Raw genomic sequence first — 27997 nt, forward strand, 5'->3', positions numbered from 1 at the left:
ATTCAAACTTTGCAGTTCAACCGTGAAAAACGAGCAGAGGCAAGAAGAAAGAGAGAGAGAGAGAGAGAGAGAGAGAGAGAGAGAGAGAGAGAGAGAGAGAGAGAGAGAGAGAGAGAGAGAGAACAAGCAAGCAAGCTAGGAAAGTCAAGTCGAGACCTTGGAGTGGTTGCATGAAAAACGAGAATATGTCACACGAAAACAAGACAAGACCTTGAAGCGAAAGAGAGATAAAAAATAAAGAACAAGTAACACGGGAAGTTGGAGACCAGAGAAAAATAAGAAGAAGAAAGAACTGGAAACGTGAGAATGGAGAAACGCGATCCAATGTGACACCACACTACAATGGACGATAAATATTATCACAACAAATAGTGACATTGGATACAGGCCTCAATTATGGGCTATAGTCATGACCCAACTCTTGTAACCTACACTACGAACATTGTAATTATTTTAGTACTTGGCATGCGTGTTATCCACCACTATTATTATTATCATTATCATTTCTGCTTTCGAGTATTATCATCTAACTGGTATTAATATTACTCCCTCTCAGACCTATATCCTTCCGAGTGGTTTTCAATTCTTTTTTACGTGAATGTATAGTTCGTCGTTGGACGAGTGGGTTACGTGCTCGCCTACTGCTCTGCCAATGTGGAATCGGGGAATTTATTTCTGGCGGTTTAGAAATTTATTTCTCGATATAGTGTGGTTCGGATCCCACAATAAGCTGTAGGTCCCTTTGCTATAGGTAACCAATTGGTTCCTAGCCACGTGAAAAAATATCTTATCCTTCGGGCCAGCCCTAGGGGAGCTGTTAATCAGCTCAGTGGTCTGGTCAAACTCAGATATAATTAACTTTACGCGAATGTAAATATGATTTATATATATAATATATATATATATATATATATAATATATATATATATATATATGCTTAACTTGTACTTAGGTTGTCAAGCCCCAATACTGATAGTAGGGGTTGGTATCGTTATGTGACTCCATCCTTTAGGGCTAGGGCGTTCTGTATATCTTCTACTGATGGCACTCCTCTCACAGGATGAGAGGGGCGTTCAATGAACTAAACTCTCACGAAGCACTATTCAATTCAATTTAATTCAATTCTCGTAAAAAAAGAAAACAAAATTCTCGCAAAAAACACTATTCAATTCTCGTGAAAAAAACTATTCAATCAAATTCTCGTGAAAAAAAACTATTCAATCAAATTCTCGTAAAAAAAACTATTCAATCAAATTCTCGTGAAAAAAAACTATTCAGTGAAATTCTCGTGAAAAAAAACTATTCAATCAAATTCTCGTAAAAAATTATTCAAATTCTCGTGAAAAAATCTATTCAATCAAATTCTCGTGAAAAAAACTATTCAATCAAATTCTCGTGAAAAAAACTATTCAATCAAATTCTCGTAAAAAAAACTATTAAATCAAATTCTCGTAAAAAAAACTATTCAATCAAATTCTCGTGAAAAAAACTATTCAATCAAATTCTCGTAAAAAAAACTATTCAATCAAATTCTCGTGAAAAAGCTATTCAATCAAATTCTCGTAAAAAAAACTATTCAATCAAATTCTCGTAAAAAACTATTCAATCGAATTCTCGTGAAAAAAACATATTCAATCAAATTCTCGTGAAAAAACTATTCAATCAAATTCTCGTAAAAAAACTATTCAATCAAATTCTCGTAAAAAAAACTATTCAATCAAATTCTCGTGAAAAAAACTATTCAATCAAATTCTCGTAAAAAACTATTCAATCAAATTCTCGTAAAAAAAACTATTCAATCAAATTCTCGTGAAAAAAAACTATTCAATCAAATTCTCGTAAAAAAAACTATTCAATCAAATTCTCGTAAAAAAACTATTCAATCAAATTCTCGTGAAATAAACTATTCAATCTAATTCTCGTAAAAAAATATTAAATCAAATTCTCGTGAAAAAAACTATTCAATCAAATTCTCGTGAAAAAAACTTAGCAAATTCTAGTAAAAAAACTATCAATTAAATTCTCGTGACTCAACAAAATTCTTCGTGAAAAAAACTATTCAATCAAATTATCGTAAAAAAAACTATTCAATCAAATTCTCGTAAAAAAAAACTATTCAATCAAATTCTCGTAAAAAAACTATTCAATCAAATTCTCGTGAAAAAAAACTATTCAATCAAATTCTCGTGAAAAAAAACTATTCAATCAAATTATCGTAAAAAAAACTATTCAATCAAACTCTCGTAAAAAAAAGCTATTCAATCAAATTCTCGTAAAAAAACTATTCAATCAAATTCTCGTAAAAAACTATTCAATTAAATTCTCGTAAAAAAAACTATTCAATAAAATTCTCGTGAAAAAACTATTCAATCAAATTCTCGTGAAAAAAAACTATTCAATCAAATTCTCGTAAAAAAAACTATTCAATCAAATTCTCGTGAAAAAAACTATTTAATCAAATTCTCGTGGAAAAAAAATATTCAATCAAATTATCGTAAAAAAACTATTCAATCAAATTCTCGTAAAAAAAACTATTTAATCAAATTCTCGTGAAAAAAAACTATTCAATCAAATTCTCGTATAAAAAACTATTCAATCAAAAATATCGTGAAAAACTATTCAATCAAATTCTCGTGAAAAAACTATTCAATGAAATTCTCTTGAAAAAACTATTCAATCAAATTCTCGTAAAAAAACTATTCAATCAAATTCTCGTGAAAAAAAACTATTCAATCAAATTCTCGTAAAAAAAACTATTCAATCAAATTCTCGTAAAAAAAAATCGTAAAAAAACAATGTTGAAACAAAGAAAAAACATGCAATTTAAGCAAAATCGACGAAATTAAATATAAACAAGGAACATTGCACGTTTAGCAGGTAAAAAATATTTGAAAATTCATGCACTGATTAAACTTCAGATACCGCATTAGGCACAACAACGAATATGGAAGACATTACGTCACTAAATACACAGGCATTTCAAAACATCCATAACACCTTTTTCCTCGCCAAAACTATTGGCACAACAGTTCTAACAATATCAGAAGATTTAGCGTTCGCAGGAATCTGAGGCTCTGGAGGAAGTTGCATATGGAAAATAATCCAGAGTGGCAAAATCAAGCGCGGATTCGAGTACTTTTGACATACTTAAAGCGACGTTCTTTGAATAAAATTAGTCTCCAATAAACAAATCGATAAAAACGATATCCTCCAACCGTGTTATTACATAATAAGTCCTTTCTAATCGCAATATATCTAAGTATGACACATTTCGTTACGGACATCAGATCTGTGCGTCGAATGATAAACGAAACCATAATTTTCCGCGGAAAACACTCAACTCAACAACTCGTCGACTGCAAATTCCGCCCAATGCATTTCGAGCGCACTTGTAGTTAAGGATTCCGACGGAACAGTTCGGAAATCATTGCCTGGGGGATAGAAGCAATAATCTCCTTGCACGATCTATACCAATCTTATGACCGAAGAGGAGGTGGAGGAGGGGGAGGAGGAGGAGGAGGATGATAATGTCCCCCGCCCGAGGGCAAGAAAGTGTGGCTATTCCTTCCTAGACTTTTAAACCCCAGGAAGCATGAGGAGGAGGAGGAGGAGGATGAAAAGGAGGCGAGATGGGGTGGGAAGGTTGAATGGGTGAAGGTTGAGGGCGAAGCGTTCGAAGAGGTTATGAATTCTAGCCCTCCGGCTATTTTTCACACGCTCTGACCGACAAAATACTACTCGTCCATCAAAAATAGGGGGAAAAAAAGTCTGCCGGCGCCTTTAAAGAAATGTCATAATAGAAGCCAACCTAGATCATTACTTTCGTAGCTTTTTGTAATACGTGTGAATCTCATTACCGAGGTCTTTGTAAGGTTTGAAGACATTGTTATAAAGGCAGTCAATGAGACTACGACTCAATCTTAAACGGGAATTATGCAACAGACACCATTGTTAAGCAACATGCCCAGACGATTCATCATTCATTTCATACACTTCGATAATGTAAATGTCTAATCCTTGTGTAATTCTTTTGCAAAATGAAAGACAGAAAACTGTTATTTATAGTTTAACATTCCGCATACAGTGATTTGCATGCTAACAAAATTAGCCATCACACTGATCTTTATTATTACATTACACACACGTATCTTACAAATTATATATATATATATATATATATATATATATATATATATATATATATATATATATATATATATATTATATGCACATACATACACACAATATCCTAAACGGTACACGTTCGCATTAAGATTTGGTGAGTGATATAACCTTTTTTATACCCTTGAAAATTTCAAACAAAAAATTCAGTACCATCCACAAATACGAGTCTACAATACGAGTGCGTTAGGGGGTGGAGCCAAGGGAAACACACACACACATAATAAGAAGGTATCAATTAGCAGTAATAACTCTCAAAGGGGAACAACCACCGTCCCAATAAACAGCGACCCACCAAAGTCTGAGCAGTGTGCAGGAATGCTATCGTCCGGTTGGTCATTTATCTGTCACACCTGCCTGGACACTACTACAGGAAGGATGGACCAGCTCATCCTCTAATTGTAGCAGCAGGATGTCCGGTCTGGGGGGAAGAGAGGAGTGTGTGGGGAAGAGGAGAAAGGATGGGTAAGGGGAAAGGAAAGGAATGAGTGAGAGAGAGAGAGAGAGGATGAAAGGTGAAGAGAAAGGAGGGTTGCGGAGGCGTACAGTTGGTGTTAACGAATCGTGAGAAACTGCAACACTTTCAAGACTAAAGAGGACATTGAAAGATTGTTCCAGGCAGCTCTAAATGAATACTTCATAAATAAATGAATGCCTAAAACCTGCAAGAAAACCTGTGCAAAACAAAAGGGAAAAACAAAGAAACCTACATTGCAGATGCTCCTTTTCACTGCCAACCGCACGGGAACATCAGGACACCAACAACGGGTTATAATGGCATGCATGATCAGTTCCCATGAAACCCCCACCTTCCGTTTTTTTTTTTCCTTTTTTTATTCATTTTTTGGCAGAGCCCGTGACCCGAACCCCCACCCCCGACCCCTATTTAGCCGCGGTCCTCCAATGCAACAGTTGGTTACTGGAGGTTCTCTCAGAACCGGAGTTTGGTCAGCGGTTAATTACCTAACCACGCATTGTCAGTAATTCATTGTCATCATTTGTCGACTGCGGTTAATTGCAGATTAGTGGACTTATCTTGGAAAGGAGGCTTCGATAACTGAATTTTACCTACTGTAGTATCTTCAACGTGTCACTGGACTTGCAATATATTCAACATTGATAAAAATATGCACTGTACGCTTAAAAATATACGTATACGTAGGCATTTCAAATTAACAACACATACTTATGTATGCATATCCAAATACTTATGCTTCATACTTGTATATACTACGCGCGTACATAGTGAGTGTGTGTGTGTAGCCCTAAGCGCTTAAGAAATTTAACAGCTAATTTCATTCAGAATTACATATAAGAAGAATCAATTTTGCTTTACAAGAAATAAATCCATTAGACAAACTAACCAATAATATAACTAAGCTTATCCTAGAGTTAAGCATCATTGAACGCAGCTAATCAATAAAGGTTTACGATTATGATTAAAGATAGGCAGACACAAATGGCTATTATCAGTTCTCGAGAGGGTTTTCATTTCGGACAATTACTGGTGATTAAAAAGCAAATACAATTTGTCAGTAATTACACTCCTCCCTTTTGCTTTCTGTCTGACTAATGGATTTTGTAAGAAGGGGCTACTTGCTACTTTCTCTTATTGTTTATCATGAAATAATTCTGCCGTTGTGTAATATAAGGAATTGTTCAGACCTGCCCAAAACGTTTAACTGAGTAAGTATTGTTGTTACATGGGTACCCTAAAGGAAATAAACAATAAAATAATAAAAAATAAATAAACAATAGAAATTAGTTAACAGCTAAAAATAAGACGACGAAAATTTTCAAATTATAAAAAAGTCTACTTTATGTCATGGTATCTGATTAACATTCGAAACCAGCCCGATGTTTCCACAGAAAATGGATATTTTTTTTTAATAACCACATATGTGAAAAATGAAATGAAATTATTTTATATTGAATAGGATATGGGTTTATTTTTGTTGCAGTACAAAATAATGATCTTTCCTCGATAGTGAGCCCCATGGGTTTAAATCCGTTATGTATCCACTTTTGTGGCGTGTTTAGTAGAAGCCCGTTGGAGATGACCGTAAAAACATAAAATGACCCCCAAGAAATATTAATCCTAGATAAAGACGCCCGAAAACCGTTGGGGGTCACAAAATCATAAGTACGAAAATTGATCTTCAACGTAAACCTCCTTCTTCTTTCCCACCGATATCCTTACATTAAAGGGTCGGTTGCCTGATGCGCCTTCTCCACTGCTTTCTATCAAAGGCATCATCCTCCACCAACATCAGGCATGGTTTATTGTTTGGCAAAGGGTTTCTACGACTGCATGCCCTTGCTGCCATCATCAACCACAGTTATTAGCGGTGGGCCTCGCCTTTGACTGAAAAGTAAAGACGGAAAGGCAGCGGTTTCCACAGTTACTGGCGGTGGGCCTAGCCTTTTACTAAAAAGTAAGACTGCAAGGCAGCAGCTGGGCTTTTAGTCGCCTTTTACGACACACAGGACCTACGGTGTTAGTATTCTTACACCCCTACCACAGGGTCATGAGATTCAACGTAAACCACTGGCTACCAAACTTCAATCATCAAAAATGACTAAAACTTCTGGGATATGACTCCAGGAATTTATTTTCTGGAAAGAACTGAAAAGTTGTGAATGGGAATCTTCAGTCCATAACACTGATTATACGAAAATCCCCGACTGATCATCGTAAATACAATACACACAAATATTTCGCAATGGCGGGGATCACTGATAAGCACTTTTCGGCGACAGACTAACTAGTCGCAGTCACGTCCATAAGACTAAGCAAAATTTAGTGTTAGAGGAAGAAGACTTCACTTGATAAAAGTTCACACTGAATAAGAAGCTGCAGCTATATCATCGCCATTATAATTACCATTATCAGTTTTCAGTTATTGACAGGAATAGTTCGTATTGCTCGATGAAATTTCTCCGATTGCAAGTCAAGTCTTAAAATTTAAAGTAGTGCCCTGCTCCTGCGACAAAAGGAGGGCATAAGTATATAAGTTAGCGTAAAAAAATTAAAATACTCTAAAACGATTTAATAACTTTATAAATGGTAAATTAGCCAAATGAAAGCACTCACAATAATTAAGCATAAATAGACATAAATAAAGACTAATGAACCACGGAGTATATAAATAAATCTTTATACAAATTAACGAACAACTTGGTACACTAAGTTCTCGCTTTTACCAAATACGTGGTATATTTTGTAGAAAATAACTATCATGAATATATACCTCACGTATACTCGGTGTTGAGACTTTATGAAGACCATGTAACGACAGTTTCTTCACAAGGTTTAAAAAAAAAAAAAAAAAAAAGGAAGATGACCAAACAATCAGAAGAACGATGTAGTCATTTCAACGAAAGAATCTTGCATACCGTCCTCAACGATGACGTAACATCGGTTCCAACCGTTTACTTCTGCATTACCAGGTTAACTTTAACTTTAACGTTTACAAAATTATAGGGAAAGCATTAGCAAATAGCTAAAAATGCCTTAAGATGATAAAGCAAATATTTATGCAATCTCGCACCGAAATTACATTCAACCAATTTACATTATTTGGATAATTCTGTTAATACAAAAATATAAAAAAAAACTTAAATCAACATAAGTCAAAATGTAAATATAAACTTAAATCAACATAAACCAAAATCAAAATATATCGCATCCAATCAAATGCATATGCTCGTAAAACGGTGGGTCCGCGAGATACCGTATCATCAAAAACCGTTTACAACACAAACTCGAGATGCAACTAACGTCTTCCTCCGGAACAAGAATGACAGAAAACGGGAAACCGCATTTTAACGAAAAAGGTGAGTTTCACCTGGATCGAAAGTAGTCCGTTAATACCAAAGGGACTAAGGCCACCTGCCTTACGCTGCAATTGCAGTACTTAAACGGAAGCACGATGTTCGCAATAAATGGCAATCCGGTGTAAGGATCCCACATTGGACAATAAAAGTTGGTATAATCTTTAAACATCGATCTTGGCCATAATTCAGAAGCAGATAAATGGCTGATAAAGGAAATATTAATGATAATTGAATAAATTACTACTTAAAAATGTCATCGCTAAAGCAAAAATGATCCACGCACTTATAAAGGAAGCCAGAGGGAGTGTTATGACGCCTGGCAATAAAACACGAAAGGCCTCTCTCTCTCTCTCCTTCTCAAGATTATATATCTCTCTCATATCCTCTTTTAAGATTATATATATACACACATATATACATTGTGTATATATATACATACATACTACATATGTGTATGTATGTGTATATGTGTGTATATATATATATATATATATATATATATATATATATATATATATGTGTGTGTGTGTGTGTGTGTGTGTGTGTGTGTGGCTTCAGATAGGTCAAGGCATCGTGCTTGATAACAAAGATTTTGACAACTTATCTTTTGGAATAGATAAAATATACAATATTCCATCGACTCAGACCCTCTATCCCAACAAACACACACATCCTTTCCTTTCCAAACTCGAGAACATCATGGCTACAGTCCTGTGCAAAGCGAGGGCTAGCAATAACTTACCCAACAACGAAAGAGAAAAATGACTAAACGTCACGGTTGATTAGCAAGTGTACCCAAGGAAGCAACGAGCCCTCTAAATAAACTCCGACGTCAGCAAGCATCCCTAAAACAAGTTTGCTAACCGACGCGACGCCGCCGGATCAAAGACATTGTTGTTTGACGGGATACGCCGAGTTCTGGTGTCTTCGATGCCTCGCTGAATAGGTACAGGTACCTGGGCCCTTGTTGATGTCATATTCTGCTGCTGCTGCAGGGTTCCTGCAACCTCCGCTGGACACCTCGCAGATGGCGGCGGTGTAACCAAAGGAAAAGGGTTGTAAAAATACTTGCAATATTATGAGTGTAGAAATTCATAATCCGAATACTTACTATAGTAGATTCACATCACCCGTGCATTTGGTGTCTAGGCCAGTCCCTTACGACGCTCCTGATTGGCTGTTGATAACCCAGTCACAGGGCTGGAAAAATACTTGTAATATTATGAGTGTTCACATAGGCAGGATGTATGTTCCATCTTTCCTGAGGTATACGTCTTTCAGGAGAGGTGGAACATACATCCTGCTTATATGAACTCTCTCTCGAGAGAGTGTTTCCAGCCCTATGATTGGCTTATCAACAGCCAATCAGGAGTGTCGTACAAGAGAGATGGAACATACATCCTGCCTATGTGAACTCAAGAGAGAGACAGAGTTTCCAGTCCTGTGATTGGCGGAGATCACTTTCTACAATAATAATAATATTAGTAACACCATTTTAGAGATACTAAATTCCACTTTCAGAATTGCCTTCGGGAAGGTACGTAACGTCCTTAGGGTCAAGACTTAATTTATCTTTTATATTACCGTCATATTTGGCGGCATGGGTACACTGTTAATGACAGCAATATCTCTCTAGATCTAAATATTAGACTGGATTGGATTAGTAATTTTAGGCCACGGGACAAACGCTGGGACCTATGAGGTCATTCAGCGCTGACAAGGAAATTGAGAGTAAAGACGGTTATAAACGAATAACAGGATGAAAACATTGCAGTTTCACTATCAAACAATTGTTAGGAGAGGATGGAAAGTAAGAAGGATGAAAGACAATATGAACGGAGGTAGAGTAAAAGTGATGAAAGGGGTTGCAGCTAGGGACAGTGCGAACACTACAAACCTTAAGAAACGCCTACTAAAGATCTGAATATTATCTTCAGTAGTCTATATACAATCGTACGTATACCACTGCTTATTCGGCTGACTTCCTGCTGATACCACGTGTTTTGTAAAGCTTTTATTAATAAATCTACTTCTCCAAAACCCACTTCCCCAACTACAAATGACGCCAACAACATAATAATCTTTTGATTATTGGCTTACCTATACTCAAGTCATATATTGAAACTAAGAAACGGCTGTACCTATTACACGACTATCAAACGCCTTCACTTCATTTTCCTAAACTTCTCTTTATTGACGATAAAACGTAAGTGCTTATAAGAGTATAAAATATAAAATGTAGTACCAATACATTTTCTGTAAGTAGGCCTATGCATAATCATTTAACTCGACGTGTTAAAAAATAAGGCGAAACAATGCCAAAAGCTAACTCAACTTGGTGACAATAAGGTCCTTCAAATATACTTCGAGTATATTTGAAGGCCCTATATATATACCATCACTCGTGCACATTGAAAAACGGAATTGTTAAGAACTAATGTAAAATAAGAAATCTAAGAGAAAATCACGATATTTCCGACCAGGCCCTCTGGTCCCCGAACACCCAGGATGTGACATCGAATGGAATGGGACAAATTGCGTTTCCTGTCCCAAAAAGCAGATTGGGAGGAAGCCGTCGATAGGCCCTCATTTGTCGAGTGGGCCATTTGTGGTGCCGGCAGCCTCAGAAAACCTCGTCTCTTGGGAGCTGGACGAGGAAGAGGACACAGAACAACATGATTCTCAAGATTCCCGACTCTACTCTTAACCAGAAACCCTCTCCTGTGACCCTTCCAACTTCCCTCTCCGTATTAAAAATGTGTCCATCAACTTTCCCCAACAATCCCTCCGTCTTTTCGATCACAGTCGGCTTGTGAACGCCGGCCTCCGCTTTCATCAACCCCAGATTCTCAACACGCCCGAAAAAAAAAAAATCCTTTTTAACTTCCGTCTCCACATTAAAACGTTCGTCGACTGACCCCCCCCCCCCCCCCCCCCACTTCAGCAAGAGACCGCCGCCCTTATGGCGACCGTCACTTCGTGCCACTTCTTTTCAAAAGCTCTCCAATGCCCCCCCAGCCTCCTCTGCCCACTCGTCCAACGAGTTTTTCCTTCCCTTTCCGTTCTAAGTAACTGTGACACTCGTAAGTGGCCCTCGAACCATTATGGACGACGCCATCAACCACTGCCGACTTTCGTTTTCACGATACTCTGTTCTTTCGAGGGTCTCCGCGGAATCGCACTTACTGATTTTGCCGAAGTGAATTCACTCGCTGTTTGTTAATATTACCATTGAGGTCTTTGTCATAAAACTAATGACTGGTCTTAGTTCTCAATTCATATCATAATGCAATATCATAGCAGCAGAATGTTGCCAAAGCACTGCTGGGAGTACAGCAATTGAAGACTTGTCGCTGCTTTTCACTGGTGTGTCCTTTGTGAATTTGAATGCAATACACCAGCACCGAATCCCATTTATAAACAAACTTTCTTGATATTGATGTTGCAATATACCAGCACCGAAAACTTTCTTGGAAACTAATCTTGCAGTTAAAAAAGCTAGATACCATATTAATGCAGGTTTAGTCACGATTGATAAAAAAAAAAAAATTATTGGCATTAAAACAATTAAAAAACTAGAACAAATATTTAGTAGGTTAATTTTGCTTATACCTTGAATACCCTACACCATTTCGAAGATGAGACTTTAAAATTGAGAGAATAATAAGAAAATGTTTAGGATCCAAACTACCAATGGGTTGCGTGTAATGGCAAAACTCCAAACCACCTTACCCCTACCGAGCAGAAAAAAAGGAAAAAAATTTTTTTTCCAAATACCCTGAGTTGAACTGGGTCAAGTGATTCCCACTTGCCGACAGTTTAATTATTATGAAGATATAAAAGTCCAAAAACTGTTAATTAGAGAAATGTCGAAACTATACTTTTTATAAGGGCTGTATATCACGAAAAAATACGTGAAATTCTAAAGTGTTTTCGATTTATTATTATGAGTATCGTTATGTCGCTATTGGTATTAGTAGCAAGAGTAGTACAAACAGTTACTGGTTAACTACTATTTATGCAAAGTATTAAAAAGCGACCAAACCTTGAAAATAGTTAATTTGCAGTTATATGGAATTCGGGGAGTGAGTGGGACATCAGAATGTAAATTAAAGAAATTTATCTATTACTGTTCCTGCCATCAAATAGGGGGAGAGGGAGAGGGGGAAGGGGAAGGGAGGGGGAGGGAAGGGGGAAGTGGGGGGAGGGGGAAGAATAGGGCAAGCAGCAGTCAGTAGAAAGGAGAGGCAGAGAAAGATTAAATGACCACATTTTCTGCTCCCAAAAGGAAATGGCCATTTGTCGTTTCAGGGGATTTGTGGCAAAGCGAAGAGCAGAACTAGGGCAAGTCCAAACATCGCGACGGTCTCGTTGTCACAACCACAGAGAGAGAGAGAGAGAGAGAGAGAGATAGCACTTTATCAATAGACCCACACAACCGCGTCTCTTCCTGTGATCCTGTGAAATGCTTCTAACTCCGTTCCTTGTCTCAGGGAAAGAGAAAGAGAAAGAGAGAGAGAGAGAGAGAGAGATTACTTCATTAATTCAGCCCTACTTTGAGATTTTCTGACTGCAATGAGAGACACTAATAAAATATCATTAACATCCAGAAAGGCGATAAGCAAAAATTCAACCTCAAACGTTCCAGCAACATGAACAGTGTATATATATATATATATATATATATATATATATATATATATATATATATATATATATATATATATATATATACATATATATTGTTCATGTTGCTGGAACATTTGAGGTCGAATTTCTGCTTATCGCCTTTCTTGATGTTACTAATATTTTATTCGCGTCTCTCATTGCAGTCAGAAATCTCTAAGTATGGCTGAATTAATGAAAGTAATTCATTCATGAAGTAATTTCATTCATGAAGTAATTCATTCATGAAGTAATTCATCATTATATATATATAATATAAATAAAAAAAAAACTCCCAAAATCAGGACGATTAGATGAATAGGATACTCATCCATACGGAAGTGTTTTTAGTCTTACCGAGCCACTCCGGAGTTCGGAAAATTTATGAGGAATGATATCATGGATACTTGACATACTATCTCTTGACTTTTCAAGAGTAGTCTTAATGGATAGTCACTTAGTCAGCCGAGGATCGATCCCTATAGCACCTTAGTCTGTATGTGTGAGTATATGCGCGCGCCAGAGAGAGAGAGAGAGAGAGAGAGAGAGAGAGAGAGAGAGAGATTTTAGTTTTAATCAATTTATTGCGCACATTGGCGTCAAACATTTGAGTAGGTACATTGTAACAATAATATTGTTTACATCTATATGGTAATTAGGGTATAACAAAGCCAAGTCATATGGATTACATAATAAAATGTAGGCAATAGGTTCCGAGAGAGAGAGAGAGAGAGAGAGGAGAGAGAGAGAGAGAGAGAGAGAGAGAGAGAGAATTCTATTTCTGCTCAGCAGTAGATATCATAGCCTTACAAGCGCACTTGTTTCTTTGACTTTGAAAGCCGTGGAAGGCAATTTCTTCCAGGCCATGATGCTTAAGAGAAAAATGATCATTGTGCCAATGCAGTGCTTAACCACTTAAATTTTGGATAAATAGCGGGTCAGAAAAACTGAGCAGAGCCTTCTCCAGATTTCCGAAACAATAATACTACAGCACTGAAAACTATGCAACAGTTGAACAGCACAAGGAATGAAAGATTTCTAGTGTACTGAATGCGGCAACATGAAAGCTATGCAAAATACAGAAATATATTCTGCGAAGCGAGTTGCTTGCATCATTTAGTTCTTAAAAGTACAGGTACTAGCGAAGACTCCCTCATGAAATAGAATTGTGAAAGGTAGGGTGAAAGAATGTCTTTCATTGATGGTTTCAGATATATTTACCAATCCTTGGATATGAGACCACCAACAGGAGAAATCCTGTCCACAAGATAAGATGCAGGGAGGCAACTGACTACAAGACTACAGACATACCTGTTAACTTATTTATCTTAAAGACCAATATAATCTTTATATTTTTCCTAACTGTAATGAATCAACAACTTTTACGTAAACGTATTTTTTAATAAATCTTCACACATCGGAAGACTACTTGCTTATTAGAAAAAACCTTTTCACATATATAGAACCAAGGCATGATTCACGTATGCTATGTAATCACATACTGCTCTTTTATAATCTAATGCGCTGTAGTTTCAATATGCACAACTTGCATTTGGGGTTTCAGAGAAACAGGGTATTTGTAGTAGGAGGGAGCATTGAAAATTATAAGAAAACAATCGTAGAAAGAAAACAATCGCAGAAAGAAGTAAAATCAAGATTACCAATCCCAAGCCAAAATGAGACGAAGATCGTAATGAAGAGGCAGAGAAATTAGATGAAGAGATGTAAGAGGTTTTTTCTAAGTTCTGCGTCATATCATTGGAAATATACATTCTCATAGTTACTGCTACTGACCACTAGCTTTTCATTACCATCAAATAAAGCAGTAAACGTAGCAAAATTAACAGCAGCACCAAAACATACCACACCGCCAGCGACGATAAACAGATCGCATTTCTATCTTCGGACGGTTGATAAGACGACATTTTTAGGCGGTAACTGTAGATGGGCAGCAGCGCATCTGGCGGCCAAGTTGCAAGGTCACTTAAACCTACAGTTCCCATTTTTGTTTGTCTTCAGTCAGCAAACCCGCTTCATCGGCCAGAATGACATTACACGAGGACAACCTTTGGGCTACTGTAAATACTAAAAAAAAAGTTTCGCTAATCGGATTCGGTAAAAACTCCTAAATTACATACGACCAAGTAGATAAAAATAAAGAAATTCTTCCAAGGAGGAAAATGTCCTGAGCAACCTCTCAGAAGAAATTAAGTATTTTTCAAGACGAAACACTAAAACTATGAAGGAAAGATGTTATCAGTGTGTCGTGCCCATGAAATAGAATCAAAGCCACTCAGGTTTAAGAAAAAAAATTTAATTCACGAACTTCCTTCCCTTAAATCTCAGCGTAAAATGTCTCCATTATAAACAAGCCCTGCGATAATGATCGATCTTCGAAACATCATATACATCCATTACTGAACTCGGATATAGACCGATCTGGTTCAAGATTGCTGCTGCTATGCAATGGAGGGCTAGGCCGTGCTCCCACACCGTGTCCCCTTGCTCTTACAAGAGACTGCGTAAAGTTATTTGAAATTTCACATCAAACCCTTCTGACTAAACACAATTCCTTACCCAATAAATTTGAATAGCCGCGGGAAAACACTAGATGTCCTTAGCACACAGCAAACCTCAAGTTTGGCCACACATTAATCGTTGTCCAAATCCTAATTCAAACCATACACTCCAATATGTTATTCCATCGGTTATGGCCGACATTTCATTAAAATTTCCCAGTACCTTACAGACACAAATAAAAAAATAAATAGATAAAATAAAAGAACAACCATCATGGGAAGGTGAAACCTCGACTTGGCTGTTCTCGAGCTGACGGCCATTACAACAACTGGTCTCCCCATCAGGGACCTGAAAGCCTTTGGCTAATGGAAATATGAGAAACGAGGCATTAGCATAGAGCAGAAGTCATTAATGGGAAGCCCATTTACCTACATAACCAATAGTGGGAGGCCGATGATGATCAAGCCCATCTCCGTAAACATTGAAGAGAAGTATAGTAGGGAGGGAGGCTAGGACGGGAGGGGGAGGGAGGTACCGGGGAGAGGCTATAGCCCCTCTACCCTGCACGAGTCAGTCAGTCCATTAGCCGAGACAAAAGCAAGTTGATATTAAATTACCCTTGAGATAACACAGAACTGGCTGCGATGGAGATTTGGCAATCTGAGATAACAATCAGAAGTATTTGGGGGTCCCACTTACGATCACTTATCTCATTCTTCTTCACGAGGCCTTTAAAATACGTGGCGTTCGTGAATAAGAACAAATTTATGATGGCACGACCACTGCACCAGATTGATACATTCAGCACGTATAAACCATATCTACAAAAAAAATTAATATATATATATATATATATATATATATATATATATATATATATATATATATATATATATATATGTATATGTATATGTATATTATATATATATATATATACACACATATATATATGCATTCAGCTACGTCCTTTACACACACACCACACACAATCTAATAAAAGGAGCCCATAAAAACGCCAATATATAGAAAGTATATTTTCAGAGAGTGCAGTCTCTGAAATATAATACTTACTTTCTATATTTAGGCGTTTTTATGGGCTCCTTTTATTAGATGGAATTCTGTTGTAACAGAACATAACCAGTCACACACACACACATTATATATATATATGTATATATATATATATATTATATATATATATTATATATATATATATTCGTGTGTGTGTGCGCGCGCGCGTATGGATACTGTATTTGTATATAACAAATACACACCAGATAGCTTACGCTATTGATAATCATCCATAAATACGGTTTCTACACTAAATGAGGGGCATCATGCTCTTTTGAAAGTATTGTTGGACATGTAACTAAGATAACTAAAACTAAGATGACTAAAACAAAATTCAAAACAATCATCTATTTTTTTACTCAATCATAAATGGTTCTTTCCAAAGTTTTTATATTTCATATATAAAAAAAAAATTTTTTTCATCATTATCTTCATGGAGAAATGTCTTTGATAACGTTCTTCGCTTAATGGGCATCATATATTGATGAGACATGTTGCTTCTTTATTATTATCTCTGACCATAAAACAAACTCTTTAAAATGACACTAAGCTTAAAAGTTTTCCTTTAACAGATCTTAATAACAACTCTCTTTAGGAAATCTTAACATTTCCAGGAAAAAATGTCTACAGAACTACTACTATCGATATCGGCACAAGTAAGTTAAATGATTATATATATAAAAGAATATATATTAAACAGTGCCTCACTCTTAAGCTATAATCCAGAAAGTTTTTCGCAAGTTTTTATAAGCTACGTTGTTATTTCTGTTCTTAGAATCTGGAATGAGTTACTTCTAAAGGCAATTAATATCCTGTTGGCTTCTTGTGATGAATGCTCTATCTAATATTATACAAAAGCTCTCCGCGTTGCGCTGTACTTTTCCTGGTCCCTATAACCGGAGTTAATTTTAATTGTCAATTCCGTCACTTCACTTTTTGTTAGTCTGAGCTAATTTTCCTACCTATTTTCAAACTTCAACTAAGTTAGGCCAAGATAAAAAGAATTGGGTCAACAATACTTTTTCCCAACTATATTGTAATAAGAATCATCACTTTAGCATCAAGTAACTGTCTCAATAAAACTTTTTCCTCACTAAATTATACTAAGAATCATCACAAACATTTAGCATCAAGTAACTGTCTCAATAAAACTTAAAAATCAGGATAATTATATCTGCAAAAACTGAAGATTTACATTATTCAAAATTCGAATGCCTAAATATATATTCAATATTGATCATTTTTTAGGAAATACATCTGGTAGGACACTCCATCTCCATCTCACTCTGTCACACACTTAGACTCAACCAAAAGCCCAAAACGTTACAAACGGACATTTCTGTGACGTCACGACGGCAGTGACAAACGGAAGTAGCTCCTTAAGATTGGGTGTCGCCTCCATAGGTTTGGAGATCGCGGTTTATTTATCCTTGAGGTCCATTATGACTTCCATTTGTGGAAGTAGGAGGCTCCCGTGGGTATCCTTCAGGGGCGTCCCACGCCCCCTTTCAATCAAGTGTCCTTTACGACGAGATCCTCCGCAGGCCTAAGTCCTTTGCAAAATGGATACTCAAACATCAGAATGTTTTCCAAACTTCTTGGAATCTGAAGGACGTCAGTTTTTAGTCCTAATCTTTTGGCATAACGATTTTCATATCTCCTTCACTTCACGTTTCATGCATTAATGCTTCATACACTTCGTTCATTTGGTAACATTTGCATTGCAACTCTCTCTCTCTCTCTCTCTCTCTCTCTCTCTCTCTCTCTCTCTCTCATTTGAAAGCGTCAAGAGCTGATTTTTCCTTTTTTTTGCAGGTGCGCATAGACTATAGCAGTGTCATAGACAGATGATTACAAAAATTATATAGTTAACTGTCAGCGTTCCTTATAACTTTCATAACATTTGACCCTGTACAATAGTTCAGTGTTTGTTAAGAGTTACAAGGAGTTACATGAATTAGGATGTCTCAAAGACTTGTTAGTCCATCCGAGGAGACAGCGTGTGCTCACTTATCTGTAGGAGCAGATTTTACTGTGCATTCACAGTTTCCTAATGATTTTGTCTAGCTTTCTTTTTAACTCTTCCACACTGTTGCTGTTTACAACTTCTGGTGGCAGTTTATTCCGCGTGTCACATATCTTGTATGTACAGATGTTCCCACAATGAGAGAGAGAGAGAGAGAGAGAGAGAGAGAGAGAGAGAGAGAGAGAGATTTTATGAATGGTTTCACCTCAGTGGGATATGGATTACCTCATCGAGGCCCTCCCGTTATTTTTTGTGAAAAGGTTACTAACCCTTGCTACTGCCCACCACAGCCGACAAATTACAAGGTTGTCTTTATTGACTGCTTCGGTTAAATACGATACAATGGGGGTCAATGAAGCGTTTCTCAATTTGATAGAGTAATATGCTGATGAAAGTTGATTAAAACAATATTGATTATACCAGGAAGTCTTTCACCTTTGTGCTAATGCAACCCTGCATCAATACAGTTACTCTAAAATATCGCATTTCCTACATTATCCTGTACCACTTACAGTTTTAAATATAATGTCAAACAGTTATACTTTTGATATTTGAAAGAATAATTTACCAATGGTTAACAAAAACTACCAGATTCCTCTTTTTCGCTTACTCGGGGAGTAAGCCTACAAACTGCTTTGTTGTTGTTGTTGCTGTTGTTCTTCCTGGGGGAGGTGGGGGGGGGGGGGGGGGGTTAGGATAGGTCTATGCAAGTGGCCTAAAAAGGTCTGAAAAAGGTGTTTCACGTCGAGTTAAAGATACAGGAAACATAGGATAGGATATTTATAAATTTTTATTAAAATGAAAATGTATAAAATAAATAAAGTGTGTGTTACAAAGTACAGAAAAATTATTTCTAGTAAAACATAGAGCATTTACTTTAATTTTCGTAGGTGAAACAGGGCTCTATCTGACCGTAGATTTTAGCACGTTTTAATAGTTAGGAATATAATGTTTACAACTAACACATGGGGGGAAAATCATGCACGCATCCCGGGTAAGCTGGAGGTCGGATGAGTGAATATAAGTTTACTTGGTCTACTCATGCAAGCATAATTATGTACTCCCAGGCAGTTTGAAACAAAGTTTACATATCAATGCTAAAAAAAAGCACCTCCACACTAACCTTATAAAACTGGTGTTAGTTGCAAGTTTTTTTTTTATATAAACTTGTCAAAAAGAGCAGATGCATCCATATGAAAGACAGTGAGGCTTCACTAAAGAGAGAGAGAGAGAGAGAGAGAGAGAGAGAGAGAGAGAGAGATTCCCCAGCAATACTAGATTGTCCCTGAGAAACAAAATTAAAATTAAACATGTAATTAAAATATTACAGTAAGTGGTCGACATGAAATTTAGAGCTAAATAAGCCTACAACGAACTGAACGATAAATAGACTGTGTCTATAGTTGTTCTCTTCAAATCAGCGCAACATTTATAGCTTTAATTTTCAAATTCATCGGCTCCCAACTGCAGTAAGTATAACTCTTGCAATATCATCTTTTCCATAATGTAGTGTACATGCAAACTGCAATAAATGAAGCTCCCTCGTCAACGTTCTCCATGACGGTTGAAGAGTTGACCACTGAGCTTTTAGATAGGTACAATGAATCTATAGACATCTCAAAATCTTAAAAAGAACCATCTGTGACAGCAAGTCCTCATAAGTTACTGCAGCAAATGAATTGTGGCAATTTCAGAAGATCCGGTACTTCGAGGAACTATTGAAATAATTTCGGTCAGACAAAATAAGGTGAGAAAAAGTAACAATTCGGTACAACATTGGCGATGACAAAACCGCGTCGGTGATCATATAATTATATATATATAGTATAATATATATATATATATATTATAATTATATATAAATATATATCTATATGATATATATATTGTAATATATACTATATATATATATGATATATATATAATCTATATTCTATTAGATCTAATATATATATCTATATCTATATCTTATATCTATATCTATATCTATATCCATCTCTATATCTATCTATCTATATATATATATATACTAATAATATATATATTATAATATATATATATATATTAAATAAAATATATATATATAAAGGTTTTTGCCACGAAGGAAAAAATGAAAAAGAGAAGATAGCCGCAGTTACTTTTCGGTACATGTTCAGACCCTTAGTAAAGGGTCTGAACAGGACGAAAGTACTCGCTATCTCGCTTTTTCATTTTTTCCTTCGTGGCAAAAACCTTTATTTATACAGAGCATCACGTTTTATATACTTCGTGATCAAGTTATTCATATATATAATTATATATTATATATATAATAATATATATATCATTGTTATATTATAAATAATTATATTGTATTGTATGTATGTTATATGTATTAATTATAGTTTATGTAATGTATATAATATAATATAGGTATGTATGTATCATATTATAATGTAATGTAAATTATATTATAATATATATAATATATTATAATATTATTTATATATATAATTTATATATTTATCTATAATATATGTATATATATATATTATATATATATATATATATATAATATATATATATATAATTATTATATATATATATTATATAATATATATAAATTATGTATATTTATTATGTATGTATATTATAATATATATATTATATATATATATATATATATATATATATATATATATCTATGTTAACTATTAATATTATAATATATAATTATTTATATATAATATATAATATTATTATATTATAATATATAATCTTATATTATACATTCTTACTCGCTCATACTTCGCTTAAATATTTCTAATTCGCTTATATAAAAGGCGTATTCCAAATGGTAGAAATACTGGTAGTTATAATATCAACAAGAGAACCACAAGGCTCTATACAAGCCGGTGACGTAGTCTATTCCCTCTCTTCGTAAGTGCTTTCATGTTTCAAAATAACCCAACAAGCACAGTGGGATTGGTTCCAATCACTTCACACAATATATCAGTAAATCACACTAGTCATGACAGAGTTGATAAAGTGATTGCCATCGGCCAATGCAATTCATCCCTTGGATGGTTGGAATAACTCTTATCGAAAACTACTTCAGATCCATCAAAACCTTATTGTGTGTATTATATATAATAATATATATATATATTATATATAATATATATGCTATATATAATATATTATATCTATATATATATATTATATATAGAGAGAGAGAGAGAGGAGAGAGAGAGAGAGCGAGAGAGAGAGAAGAGAGAGAGAGAGAGAGAGAGAGAGTTTTGAGGTTTTTAAAAACCCTGATCCATACATGCTCCTCTTTAATCTAGTTAAAACCACGATGTTGTTCTTCCTCAAGGAAAATGTCCGTTAAACTGCAAAAACTGTAATCAACTTCAGGTGCGTATTACTTAAAATTTATGTAAAAGTATATCAAGCATAAACATGTGTATAGGACAGTTTTGATAGTTGCCGTATGTGAAACAAATTGTACAATAGTCCTTTGGTAATCTGTTTTACTTGATCGAAATCCCATCTTTTACTTGATCGAAATCCCATCTGTTTTACTTTCTTTGTCGAAATCCCATCTGATTTACTTTCTTTATCGAAATCCCATCTGATTTACTTTCTTTATCGAAATCCCATCTATTTTACTTTTTTAATCGAAATCCGGGCATCTGTTTTACTTTCTTTAAATCGGAAATACCATCTTTGATTTTAACCTTTCTTTTATCGAAATTTCCCATCTGATTGTACTTTCCTTTATCGAAATTCCCATCGATTTACTTTCTTTATCGAAATCCCGTCTGAATTTTACCTTTGGTCTTTATCGTAAATCCCATCTGATTTTACTTTCTTTATCGAAATTCCCGTCCTGATTTACTTTCTTTTATTATCGAAATCCCATCTGATTTTTTACCTTTCTTTCTTTATCGGAAAATCCCATCTGATTTAACTTTCTTTATCGAAATCCCAGTCTGATTTAACTTTCCTTTATCGAAATTCCCCTCTGATGGTTAATTTTATCCGAAATTTCACCATTTGTGAATTTTACTTTATTCTAAAATCGTCTGTTTACTTTCTTTTATAAATCCCAAATCCCGTCTGATTTACTTTCTTTACTTTTATCGAAATCCTGTCTGATTTACTTTCTTTATCGAAAATCCCCGTCTGATTTACTTTCTTTATCGAAATACCCTTTCTTTGATACTGATTTAACTTTCTTTATCGAAATCCCGTACTGATTTTACTTTTTCTTTATCGAAATCCCTTCTGATTTACTTTCTTTTTCGAAATCCCGTCTGATTTACTTTCTTCATCGAAATCCCATCTGATTTACTTTCTTTATCGAAATCCCGTCTGATTTACTTTCTTTATCGAAATCCTGTCTGATTTACTTTCTTTATCAAATCCTTCTGTCTGATGACTTTCTTTATCGAAAGAAATCCCCGTCTGATTTTACTTTCTTTCGGAGGGTTCGAAATCTTTAACCCATCTGTTTTACTTTCTTTATCGAAATCCCATCTGATTTACTTTCTTTATCGAAATCCCATCTGATTTACTTTCTTTATCGAAATCCCATCTGATTTACTTTCTTTATCGAAATCCCGTCTGATTTACTTTCTTTATCGAAATCCCGTCTGATTTACTTTCTTTATCGAAATCCCGTCTGATTTACTTTCTTTTTCGAAATCCCGTCTGATTTACTTTCTTCATTGAAATCCCATCTGATTTACTTTCTTTATCGAAATCCCGTCTGATTTACTTTCTTTATCGAAATCCCCTTCTGATTTTACTTTTCTTTATCGAAATCCCGTCTTATTTACTTTCTTTATTATCGAAATCCCTCTGGATTTACTTTCTTTATCGAAATCCCCATCTGATTTACTTTCTCTTTATCGAAATCCCTGTCTGATTTACTTTCTTATCGAATTTCCGTTCCGAATTTACTTTCTTTATCGAAATCCCGTCTGATTTACTTTCTTTATCGAAATCCCATCTGATTTACTTTCTTTATCGAAATCCCATCTGATTTTTACTTCTTTATCGAATTCCATTTCTGATATTACTTTCTTTATCGAAATCCCGTCTGATTTATTCTTTATCGAAATTTCCATTCTTGTTGTACTTTCTTTAAATCGAAACCACTGTTTTAATCCCTTCTTATCACAATCCATGCGATTTACTTTCTTTAATGCGAAATCCCATTGATTACTTCTTTACGAAATTTCCCGTCTGATTTACTTTCTTTATTCGAAATCCCATCTGATTTACTTTATCGAAATCAACATGCCCATTTATTTCTTTATCGAAATTTCCTGTTGGATTTACTTTCTTTATCGAAATCCTGTCTGATTTACTTTCTTTATCGAAATCCCGTCTGATTTACTTTCTTTATCGAAATCCCATCTGATTTACTTTCTTTATCGAAATCCCGTCTGATTACTTTCTTTTATTCGAAATCCCCATCTGTTTTACTTTCTTTATTCGAAAATCCCGTCTGATTTACTTCTTATCGAAATTCCATCTTTGATTACTTTCTTTATCGAAATCCCGTCGAAATTTACCCTTTCTTTACGAAATTTACTTTGTATGATTTACTTTTTTAATGAAATCCTGTTGAAATTTACCCTTTCTTTACGAATTTTCCTGTCTGATTTACTTTCTTTATCGAAATCCCGTCTGATTTACTTTCTTTATCGAAATCCCATCTGATTTACTTTCTTTATCGAAATCCCGTCTGATTTACTTTCTTATCGAAAACTCCCGTCTGATTTACTTCTTATCGAAAATTTCACGTATCTGATTTACTTTCTTTATCGAAATCCTGTCTGATTTACTTTCTTTATCGAAATCCTGTCTGATTTACTTTCTTTATCGAAATCCCGTCTGATTTACTTTCTTTATCGAAATCCCGTCTGATTTACTTTCTTTATCGAAATTTCCGTTTATGATTTACTTTCTTTAATCGAAACCTTTTTCCAATCCCGTCTGATTTACTTTCTTTATCGAAATCCGTTTCTGATTTACTTGGCTTCAATGAAGAAAATCCCATACTGATTTACTTTCTTTATCGAACCCATTTGTTTAACTTTCTTTATCGAAATCACACGATTTACTGTATCGAAATCCCAATCTGATTTACTTTTTTCTTTATCGAAATCGAAATACTGATTTCTTTCTTTATCAAATCCCATCTGATTTACTTTCTTTATCGAAATCCCATCTGATTTACTTTCTTTATCGAAATCCCGTCTGATTTACTTTCTTTATCGAAATCCCATCTGATTTATTTTCTTTATCGAAATCCCATCTGTTTTGCTTTCTTTATCGAAATCCCATCTGATTTACTTTCTTTATCGAAATCCCATCTGATTTACTTTCTTTATCGAAATCCCATCTGATTTACTTTCTTTATCGAAATCCCATCTGATTTACTTTCTTTATCGAAATCCCGTCTGATTTACTTTCTTTATCGAAATCCCATCTGATTTACTTTCTTTATCGAAATCCCATCTGATTTACTTTTTTATTTATCGAAATCCCATCTGATTTACTTTCTTTATCTAAATCCCATCTGTTTTACTTGATCGAAATCCCATCTGATTTACTTTCTTTATCGAAATCCCGTCTGATTTACTTTCTTTATCGAAATCCCATCTGAGTACCCTTTCTACTTTCGAAATCCCGTCTGTTTTTACTTTGATCGATCATCGCCCGTTTTAACGTGAAATCGTTTTAAATTCCAAATTCCTGTTTTACTTGATCGAAATTCCATCTGTTTTACTTGATCGAAACTCCATTTGTTTTACTTTCTTCGTCGAAATCCTTCCAGGCACCTTCTCTGTACCTTTAGCTCTCATAGTTGTATCTATCACGTTTACCTTTATACATGGAAACAATCATTTACCTCACTTTTCTTAGCTTTTATTTCCTACCGACATAGATTACTAATCCACAGCACCTAACTTGAAATTCCATCAGGCACCCAATGTCTTTCCTTTCTTCAGCGTCTTATCCGCCCTTCTTACTCCCTAACAGTCAGTTCATTCTAAATCCCACACTGGACCTTCCCACTCTTGTCCCATTCAGCTCTTCTATTATTTACACATCCAGCAATTCTTGCGTATTCATTTCATCGACCCAGAACTGTGTTTTTAACTTTAAACAACATCGCTTTATTGGCATCATTTGTTCATTACTTTTTTAATTTCTGCCTTTACTTCCCTGTAGCACAGCTTTCTATTTTCCTTGAAGTTTTTGTCCCCCTTCCCTGTTCTATCTTCATTACCTGTCTACTTTTTATCACCATTTTCTTCTTATCTTATCCATCTCCCTGTATGCCTACACAAGATCTTTACTTTTTTCATACATTTGCAGGTCAGATATTTTTTTTTTTTCCTACATTAAACTTTATGTTCTCGCCCCACAACTTACTGCTATTATTCACAAAAATCTTAATCTGTTCAGATGAACCTATTCTTGAATTTTACATACTACTTTTTAGCTGATTAAACCACGGTTCACCCAATTTTCCTTATCCGCTCTTACTGCATCTTGCACATTTAACTAACTGCTAATTACATTTACAGGTACATTTTCATCCCTTCCTCCCAAACCCAAATCTATTCTAGCTTCTGTGTCAACAAATGGTAATGAGATATAACTCCAGCCATTTCTCTTCTCATTACTACATCCATAATCTTACTCTTCCATCTAATCCGATCAACTCTACTAGCACACAATCTACCAACTTTTTCCTCGTCATCTCTCTTTCCTTCAATAACCTTCTCTGGAAATTGCATTTCATAATATGTTTCCTTTCTAAACGTAATTCCTTAAGACTTTCTCCATTCTAATTTACTTCAGGGACCCCATACTTATCAACAATGACATCCTTTACTCCGTCACTAATTTTTGCATTCATATCACCTAGCACAACCTTCCTTTCATGTTCTCCAAACCCAGCCAGAAAAATTCTCACTTTTAAAAAGGTATTCTATTTCACTCTTTTTTTTCAGTCCTGGATCGTATGCACTCACCATTACAACTTCAACACCTTTCACATTCGGGCTTACCAGAATAATCTTCAAACTATCACATTCTTATTCTTTCCTTCCTCTGCACCTTTCAACTACACGAGATAATCAATGTTTTCTCTTTCTTTGTCTCTGCACACTGCCATTTCACTTTTGTTGCAGTAAATACTAAGTACAGCTTTCTTTCAACTTGTACATTCAAAACCAAGACTTAAGCAGTTTATTCCTTCTCTGATGTTTTGAAATTCAAACCCATGGTATGAGTATTGAAACCTTTTTGCCTTTGTCATCTGGTGACTTTCACAGAATGCCGAGTAACGGAGATACAGACACTATTTTCCCAGCATCGAAAAGGAATGAATATCTCGATTGTCATTAGCCTAAGGAAAGCTTTCAGACACAAATTATATAAATTTATATATTTATATGTGCATATTTATATAAAACACTCCCTGAAAAATACTACTTGACCACTCCAATGCCTTTCAAAATCTTTTTACCCATCACATTATTGACCTGCCTTGCCTCAACGTGACCAGGACATCTCAAAAACTATACAAACCCTTTGATAGCAAACTCAACATTTTTCTACATATCTCGCCTTTTTCAGCTCTACTTAGTACACGCTCAGTAGGAAAGCAATAATATTAATTTCATTTTTTTTCTCTTTATTCACGTTAAAATTCAAACTTCACCTAACTTGTCTCATCACATATATATTATGTATGTATGTATAATCACTCACATATATACATATATGTATGCATCTGTATTTATATTATAATGCCTACTTTATATACGTATATATAGGTATAGCTGAATCACGAAAATTAGGGACATGATGAATGTATAAATAAAGGCAAAATCCACGAAGGAAAGTGAAACAACGGAGTGCCACTTCAAGGCCTTGTGACTCTCGTCCTTTACTAAGCAGTCAGCTTAGTTAAGGACGAGAGTCGAAAGGCCTTGCAGCAGTACTCCATCGTTTCACTTTCCTTCGTGGATTCTGACGTGTGTGTGTGTGTATTATATATATATATATATATATATATATATATATATATATATATATATTATATATATATGTATATATATATGTGTATATATATATATATATATATATATATATATATATATATATATATACACGTATGTCAATATAGTCCACAGGAGAAGAGAAAGAATAAAAGACTAGTAGCTCGATAATTTCGCCTTCCACCAGGCCTCTTCAAGAGCTTTATTTTAACTAAACAGAATGAGTATATACAAAAACTCATAAACACTTTCCCACTGGAAAAATAAAATTAACATGGCAATTGTCAAAGTAAAAATTAGGTTGTTTAGATCATAAACAAATTGTCAAATCAGCAATTCAAACAAGTTAAAAGAGAGAACTATTCAACGATCTGGTGACTGGTCATTTAAACCTTTCTCTGAATTTGTACTGTTGGGAAACAATATGGAGGAAAAAAGGGTCCAAACTTATATATGCCCTGACTGATCTGAAGTTCTATGTTTGCCAAAACAAAACAGATTGCATATGTTTTAGCAAACAAAAGGCCTGGTGGAAGGCGAAGTTATCGAGCTACTAGAATCTTTTATTTTCTCTTTTCTTCTGTGGACTATATTGACATATCTCATCTTCGTGTTATGAAGATTT

Source organism: Macrobrachium nipponense, chromosome 42 (assembly GCF_015104395.2).
Source record: "Macrobrachium nipponense isolate FS-2020 chromosome 42, ASM1510439v2, whole genome shotgun sequence".
NCBI lineage: Eukaryota > Metazoa > Arthropoda > Malacostraca > Decapoda > Palaemonidae > Macrobrachium > Macrobrachium nipponense.